This window comes from Etheostoma spectabile, chromosome 4 (genome assembly GCF_008692095.1).
Source record: "Etheostoma spectabile isolate EspeVRDwgs_2016 chromosome 4, UIUC_Espe_1.0, whole genome shotgun sequence".
In the NCBI taxonomy this organism is placed as follows: domain Eukaryota; kingdom Metazoa; phylum Chordata; class Actinopteri; order Perciformes; family Percidae; genus Etheostoma; species Etheostoma spectabile.
The window spans coordinates 12275989-12283721 of NC_045736.1; the positions used below are offsets into that span (position 1 = coordinate 12275989).

A 7733-nucleotide genomic window follows, 5' to 3' on the forward strand; every position below is an offset into this window, starting at 1 on the left:
GAGAGAGAGAGAGAGAGAGAGAGAGACATAGAAAGACATGGAGAATAGTAGCAGAGGGTGTCGAGCAGGAACATGGAGGCAGCAGGTGACTCCAACCACAGATCCAGAGCCAGAAACACCTGCAGGAAGCGATAGGAGGAGAGAGGGGAGGGGCGAGGGAGCACAAGACTCCGGGAAAGGGTAAAAGTCGAGTTAGTAACATGCATGAATGGGATGAGGTTGCATACAGATGGACAGAAGGAGGAAGAGAGAGGTGCTCAGTGCATCATGGGATCACATATTACAATATAACAATGTTAATGTTATGATATCCAAAATCTAAGACGATTCTAGTTTCATGTCACGATATTGATATAATATCGATAATTGCTCAGCTCTAGTCACAGTTGACTATGACTATGGCCAAGACAAGGACCAGCTGCTTTGAGGGGACAGGAAGCTTGGGGAAGTGAGGTTTTGTATAACAAATTTTCAGACATAAGAAACAACTCAAAGATGAAACTTCTGATCAATAACATAGGCTACATTAAAGACAAGGCACGCATAAGGTATCGCTATTAGGTTGCCTACATGTGCTATTTTTGTTTCTCTATATTTACTTTTTTGTGATAAATTATTTTTAATCATTTTTATATATTTAAGAAACACAAACAGCAACAAACAACACACTGAGACGGAGAACGCGTCCCAGGAACAAAACAAAAAAAATCAAACAAAAACAAAATAGATAGGCCTAAAACAACATAAAAAATAGATAGATACATAGATAGATAATAGATATATGATAAAACAACACATGAAGAAACAGACACACACACACAGATTTTTTTCTCTATTTGCTTTTGACTCCATATCCAATTATCCTTTTTGGTATAGGCACACAAAAAAAAGAAAAAGCCATAAATAATGCTGCCTCCCAGCTTCATAGTGTAAGCCGGACTGTGCGTCACTTTACAGTGATTTACGGTAATTGGCACGTCACGTCAATCATGTTTTGGCGGGATGTTGTCATATCACCCGAGACCCCTACATCTAAATCAAAGACCTCACCTGTTACATGGCGTTTGTGCTCGCCCTTTGACACACAAACGGTCACAGGCTTTCATGTAAGTACAGTGTTTAGCCTGTGGTGCCTGGGGAAGTGCGGGCCTGACAAGTTTCAAAGCACGGCTCAGAAAATAACGTTAGCTTTTGTCTTTGGTTTGGTTAAATGCAATAAGCATAGCCTACTTAGTTTTTGAAACGATAACTAGCTTACGTCTCTTTAAGTAACGTTAGTAGCCGAGCAGCAGTGTTATAAGTAGGCTAAATAAGGCATACAAGAAACCTACTCGAGTTAAATTTTAAGCTAACTTCGTAAACAAAGCCTCTTTAACTCTCATGTTGTCCTCGGGTCAAATTTGACCTGTCAAATCAGAAATATGGGTTGTTGAAATAAGCAGCAAAAATGGCGGAAAGAAAGTGACAAACATTTGGGAAAGTCGTCTAACAATGTTGGGGGAAAAAGTAGAAAAGAAGAAAATTCTTGAAAAACGCTGATAAGGGACAACAAAAGGAGGCCTATGTTTTTTCCCCCATAGTTGAGGTTAAGACAACACAAGGGGGGAAAATGGTTCCTGAACAGCCTCATAGCTGCAATAACGAAGGACTCCCAGTAGGTGGAGACCCAGTATTTACTATTGGAAACACATTAAAGCCCATGGAGCCACGTTCTCCACACGTTGTTTTTCCATGCAGTCATGAAGTGTTGGCGACTTAAAATATTCCTCCATCAGTAGTAGGAAGTATTTGTACTTGAGATACTTTACATAGGCCTGTCATTTGTGAATATTTCCATTAATTGCTATTTTATACTAAAACAAACTAGGTCAAGTTGTTTTAGGATGAACTCTCCACTAGTATATAAAGTGTTAGCCAAGTGGTGGGGAAAATAATTGATTCTTAGATGCATTGCGATTCTCTCTAGAACAATTTGATGCTTGACTCTGATGTTAATCAGAATCGATTTAATTTATTTATTTATTTAAAATCTATTGGTTTTAATTTAAAAGTTACTGTCTCCAGACGTACAAATCAGAAAACAGAGTGACTGAAATAGGATGCGATAATGGACAACAACTTAGAGTTTAGGCAAGAGGGCAGAAAACCCCCCACAAAAATGGCCAAAAGGAAGAAAAAAAAAACATTTTTTTTTTTTATATATACACATAATCTAATAAGACATACATAAAATAATTAGGCAAAACACTTAGACAGTTGATCTACTTTATCCCATTACATGTGACCACCTTATGTTTCATGTTCTAAGAAGCCAATTGTCCACCTTTAAACATGACTCTCTGACATGGAAGATCACTGTGAGAGGAGGCAACTTTCTCAAGCATATGTAAGGCTTAACATTTCATTAAAACATCTGTGTGACAAATACTGTATATGTCAAAATCTAACAAACACTGATTTATGTGTTTTTTTTTAAATCACGCATGGAAATGTACATTAAAGAATTGTTTCAATCGAATCGTGAGGTGCCAAGAGATTCCCAGTCTCACCCCTAGTTATTCTGGCTGAAGTGCTTATATAAGTCTGTAATATTAATCCAATTACAGTGGGGCTCAAAAGTGTGGGCACCCCAGGTAAAAATGTGTATTAATGTGCATAAAGAAGCCAAGAAATGATGGAAAAATCTCCAAAAGGCATCAAATGACAGATGAGACATTTGTATAATCCGTCACAAAAAGTTAGATTTTATTTCACAGTCATTTACACTTTCAAAATAACAGAAATGTCTGTACAAAAGTCTTCCAGTTCTTTGAGATTTCTGGGCTGTTTGTCACGTACTGCTCTCTCTTGTGTTCTGAAGGGGAAGTCAAAAAGGGAAATTTCACTGTTTAATTGTTGAACTATTTCACTGTTCTCTGGGTTCAAACATCTTTTCCAAAGTCAGTGAGTATATTTCTTAAATAATTGCGATTCCAATATTGACCATAATAATTGATTATGATTTTTTTTCCATAAGCAAGTAGCTCTAACAAGAAGTTTAGTAAAACATAAACCGTAACCCTCATTGTGTGACAAATGAGAGAGTTGATGTTGTTGTAAAAGCACTGACATGTTGGGTTATTTGTTGTTGTAGATCTTCAGCGATACAGCCTGGTTCAGAGTCATTGCCGAGCTGCTGTCGCCAGACACCATGCTAACCTTTGCACCCACTCAGCTGTACAGCAGCGGTACAGACAGTGGAAGCCTCTAGCCAAGTGGGCTTGGTAAGTGAACCGCTACAGACGGCATGTATAGGTGTCACGAGTGCAACCGCAAGGGTTGAAAAATGTCACATCAGCTAGAATGACAGCAGTGGTTAATTTCCTAATGCTACATCAGACACACACACACACACACACACACACACATACAGAGCCAGGCTTTTCACACACATTCATACGTATACTCCCTCTCCAGAGAATCTGCACCCAGAAGGAAAGGAGACCTTGTGATGATGTGTTGTGTGAATGAAATTTCATGGCCTACAAGAGCCCAAAGGTCTCGCTGGCATTAGCACTCAGCCATTACTGACAGTAATGGCAACAACGTGGTTGTTTTGTTAAAGTGGACATATTTTCTGTATTTTTGGTCATATCTTAAATGTTATGTCGGATTTTCACGTTAAACGTGGCCAAGCAATAATGAGGTAAATGTATTTTTAGAGAAGTCCCTGTGAGCTAAAACATTCAGATTTCCGACTGTTCTGAACGCTCCTGTTTCAACAGTTTTTTTCTACCCTCGGCTAGGTGTCACGTAACACCTAGCTGGCCTTCTATGGGACAAAGGATTGATCACATGCTTCAGACAGGGACTACTCAAATGTTGTTGTTGTTGTTGTTTTGTTTTTTTTGTTTTTTAAAGCTGCAGTGTTAACATTGTTGCATGTAGCTAAATGCTTACTGCAGTAAAAGATTTGCATTACTCCTGAAACATTTCCCGTTATGTAGTATTTGGTTTAAAAGCCTTTTAAGTGCTATTATCTATAAGTGTCCACTGCCGACTATAGTAGCTACATGCTAACGGCAGTAAAACGTGTCAACTTGGCTGCCAATGTTGTTAAATTCTCCCCAATTTTGGGGTTGCATTATTGCTGAAATGTGTCCCATCGGGTAGTCTTTGGTTCGGAAGCCTTTATCTTCTATTTTTGACGTTAGAAAGTGTTGCTTCGTCATACTACAATCTAATGTTAGACTACTGCTAACTATTAAGTAGCTGCATGCTAACGGCAGATAGCTGTAATTCTGGCTGCCCTTTTATGCATGTTTACCTCTTGACCACTTCCACTTATCATCGGCATCTTTGTAGAGACCAATCCAGACATTAGGAAACCAGTCTGGGCCGAGGTTTTCATCTTCTTCCTGGTGCTGGTTGATGACGTCAATCTAATGCTCTCTGCAGTATTTTCTGGCCTCTGACCATGTCTTTCATTTGTTGATATACTTATTCCACCCACAGAGAAAAGAATGAGAAGTTGAGAAACCTGGAAGCACTTTTTTTCATATTGAGTTGATGTTGAGGTTCCTTCTGTGGAACTATCTTATCCTGTCAAGGGTCTTGATGCACTTGAAGGAGCAACAAACACCCAATAACAGTGTGTCCTAGGCTGTTAAGAAAATACCAAGGAAGGCTTACAGATTATACAAATTGAGGGCATTCAGATGTTCACAAATGTTGCTTAATAGGTAGAATCTATTGCCTTGACTTTTTTTGCAAATATTCATTGCATTCCCAAACATCTGTCCTACCCATTTAGATGAGATAATGGTAAAAAAAACACCAGATATTAACTCTAACAGGGTGTCCGCGGGGTTTTAAAAAGTATTAAAAAGTGATAAATCAAAATTGTCAAATTTAAGGCCATTAAAAGTGTTAAATTTAGTCTCAGAGGTATTATTTTTTTTAAATTAGGTATTATTTTTTTCAGACTATCAGGTGTCCTATTCTGATTGAAATTCTATCCTGCGTTTGCGTTAGTCCGTTTAAATATGGGCTTTGGCGTGTCTGGGCACATAATCGATCTTTCGTCTCCGTCTATGTTTGATGCTGACGTCATATTCAGTGGTCGTTCGGCCTGTAGTAGGGTGGCCATTGGCGCCACACCAACACTGCGCGCGGAGGCTCTGTGGTGTCTGAACACTGCAGTTAAACACCACTCATTTAACTCAAATAAAGGAATTTCAGAGCTGTTTAAAGAATGCTTCCCGACTCCAGGGCTACCAACTCTCACGCATTGGCCGTGAGACCCACGCTTTGACTGGTTTCACACGCACACGCCACACCCCCGATTTCTCACGCTGTCGGTCAATTTCTTAAAGATGGTTTATCTATAGATCTACTTGTTGAGCCACTTATGATCGACTAGATGTGCTTTCAGAGACTGTGGGGGGGGGGGGGGGGTCGGAGCGCTCCCTGTCTGCGAATTTTCAAATTGTCGCAAACTGAGAATTTTTTTTTACCTGAAATAAATATGTATGAGCTCTGAGTATCACAGACCCGTCCGTCGCTTCGTGTCCACCTCTCTGTAAAATAGAGGTGAGCAGCGCGACTGGTGGGCAGTGCCGCGTTGCATCCGTGCGTAGACCTCCAATATGAGCAGCGTACAGCCTCCTCGTAACTTGTTTGTTAATGGCCCTGTGTCTCAGACGGTCTGAGTGAGATCCCCCATATGAACGGAGCAATGACATCACAGCAGACTATATTACAACTCTCCAAATCTCGGACAACAGAGATGGGAGGAGTTATATTTTGAATGTGCACAAAGTTGTAAACATGAGCAAAAATCTGATGATCTCTAAATATCTAAATGTAACTGTAAATAATTCATTCAATGTTTCATAAAATGAACAAAAAGTATTTATTTTCCCAAAAAAGTAAATACAGTAAGTGCTGCACAGAGGATGAGGGCCAAACATTACTGAGCCTTGGCACAAACGCTAAAGGATTAGAAATTATGTAAATCAGTGGTTCTCATTCTTTAGAATTTCAGTGGTCTTAGTTGATCCCTCAACATTAATTTAACTTTGGGTCCCTGGTCCCTACACCAGGGACCCCTGGACCTGTTCACCACAGACCCAAATCTTCTCAGCTGTTGCTGACATATATACTGTCTCTTCATGTGGTTCATTATGTTTGGCACATTGTCTGGGTCAGTTCTTATATCATGAAAAGTTAATAATGTAAATGCTGAATGCCCTAATACCTGTTGATACTACAACAATGCAAAGGCTCTTAACCCTACAGTTTTGCACATATTATGCACTTAATTTCTCAATTGTTTTCACAAACTCTCCAAAGTGCCATTTAATGGTTAATAAAATAAAAATAAAAACGGGGGGCAACCACTAGACCCTCCCACTTTGGATCTCAGTTCTCAACTATCCATTCTCTTCATTGCACATTTATGTAGTTTGTTTACTTTTATTTACTAAGTGAATAAATATGTGCAAGATGTTGTTAGTTATGTTGTCTCTAAATCATTCATTTCTGTATGTTATAATGTCCAAAATCTGTGTAAATAATAGAAAGGTCGCTGATTAACACTTTGTCATTGTCGTGATGGTTTTAAAAAAAATTCTGAAGGTAGTAAAAAAGGTATTAAAAAGTAGTAAATTTAACTAAAGGATTGCTGTACATACCCTGTCTAAGATTTTGTGTTTTTCTGTCACTCTCCTGTCAAATTGAGGCATCAGTTTTTTGGACATACCGTATCTACTATACAGTAATGCACAAATCCAATTTACTGGATTGGTGCTGATGCCGGTCTTATTCAAAACAGAATCTGGTATTGATCAGACGTGACATTAAATACTTTCTTTGTCACGGATTTTTTAAATAATCGGATCAGTGTAATTTCAATGATGTGTCAGACAATGTAAGTAAAATTTTGGAAGAGCTCTAAAAGAATAATACTAACTACTTGTAATGTTGTTGAGCTCTTTAGATTGACAGGTATTTAAAAATGTGTGTGTTTGTCGGGAGTGTCTCCTCCCTCTGTACATAAGCAACTCTGGGCAATCCATTAGTCCACTGACTTCACTGAAGCACGTCGCTAATGCTATGTTTTGAATACCACATTTTATTTTTCATGATGAACATTCAAACCACAGGCTTTGGTTCTCTGGGCTATTTTCTGCTCTGCCTTTTTAGTCAAAATATTGCTTTGTGTTTTTATAGAAACTACTACTGAAATCCAAGCATAATCTAACCTCGTAATCACAGACGAGAGTTTTCCTGTACCAAGGTTAAATTCTATTATTTCCCTAAATTGCCTTTTTAATGTCTGCTTCATTTAGGCTAACTTGAGTCATTTATATTCAATTTTTGAGAGCAAGTTTACGTGTCTATTTTAAAACAAGCTCTTGGAGATTAAATCAAAAAAACTTTGCTCTCAGTAAATCATAACTTAGTTCATTTCCGAGGATCGAGAGCCCACTTCATTGGGTGACAGGTTGTGTTCATTATCTTTGGTGGAGTGAACATTTTAAAACAGCCACAGCCATGTTTAGTTTCAGTGGTTGTTTAGAATGAGGATACAGTACTGAACATATATTTAGAAAGTAATTAAGTAGCTGGTTTAACTTTACCATACCATGGATCTTGGATAAACTGTTTAGATATATTCCTGAGTATTTTACTGAACATTCTGTTCATAAATCAAGTGAGCACAACAGAAGTAAGCTGACGACAACCCGCAG

At 38.5% G+C, this 7733-nt stretch overlaps 1 long non-coding RNA gene across 1 annotated transcript in view; it reads left to right on the forward strand.

Annotated features, from left to right (window-relative positions):
- Positions 1 to 987: 987 nt before the first annotated feature.
- The window catches only part of LOC116687366 (uncharacterized), a 138087-nt gene continuing 131341 nt past the window's right edge, over positions 988 to 7733 (forward strand). Inside the window, exons 1-2 of the long non-coding RNA XR_004331524.1 lie at positions 988 to 1106; positions 3134 to 3263. This is a non-coding gene — a long non-coding RNA (uncharacterized LOC116687366). The remainder of the gene's footprint in view (positions 1107 to 3133; positions 3264 to 7733) is intronic.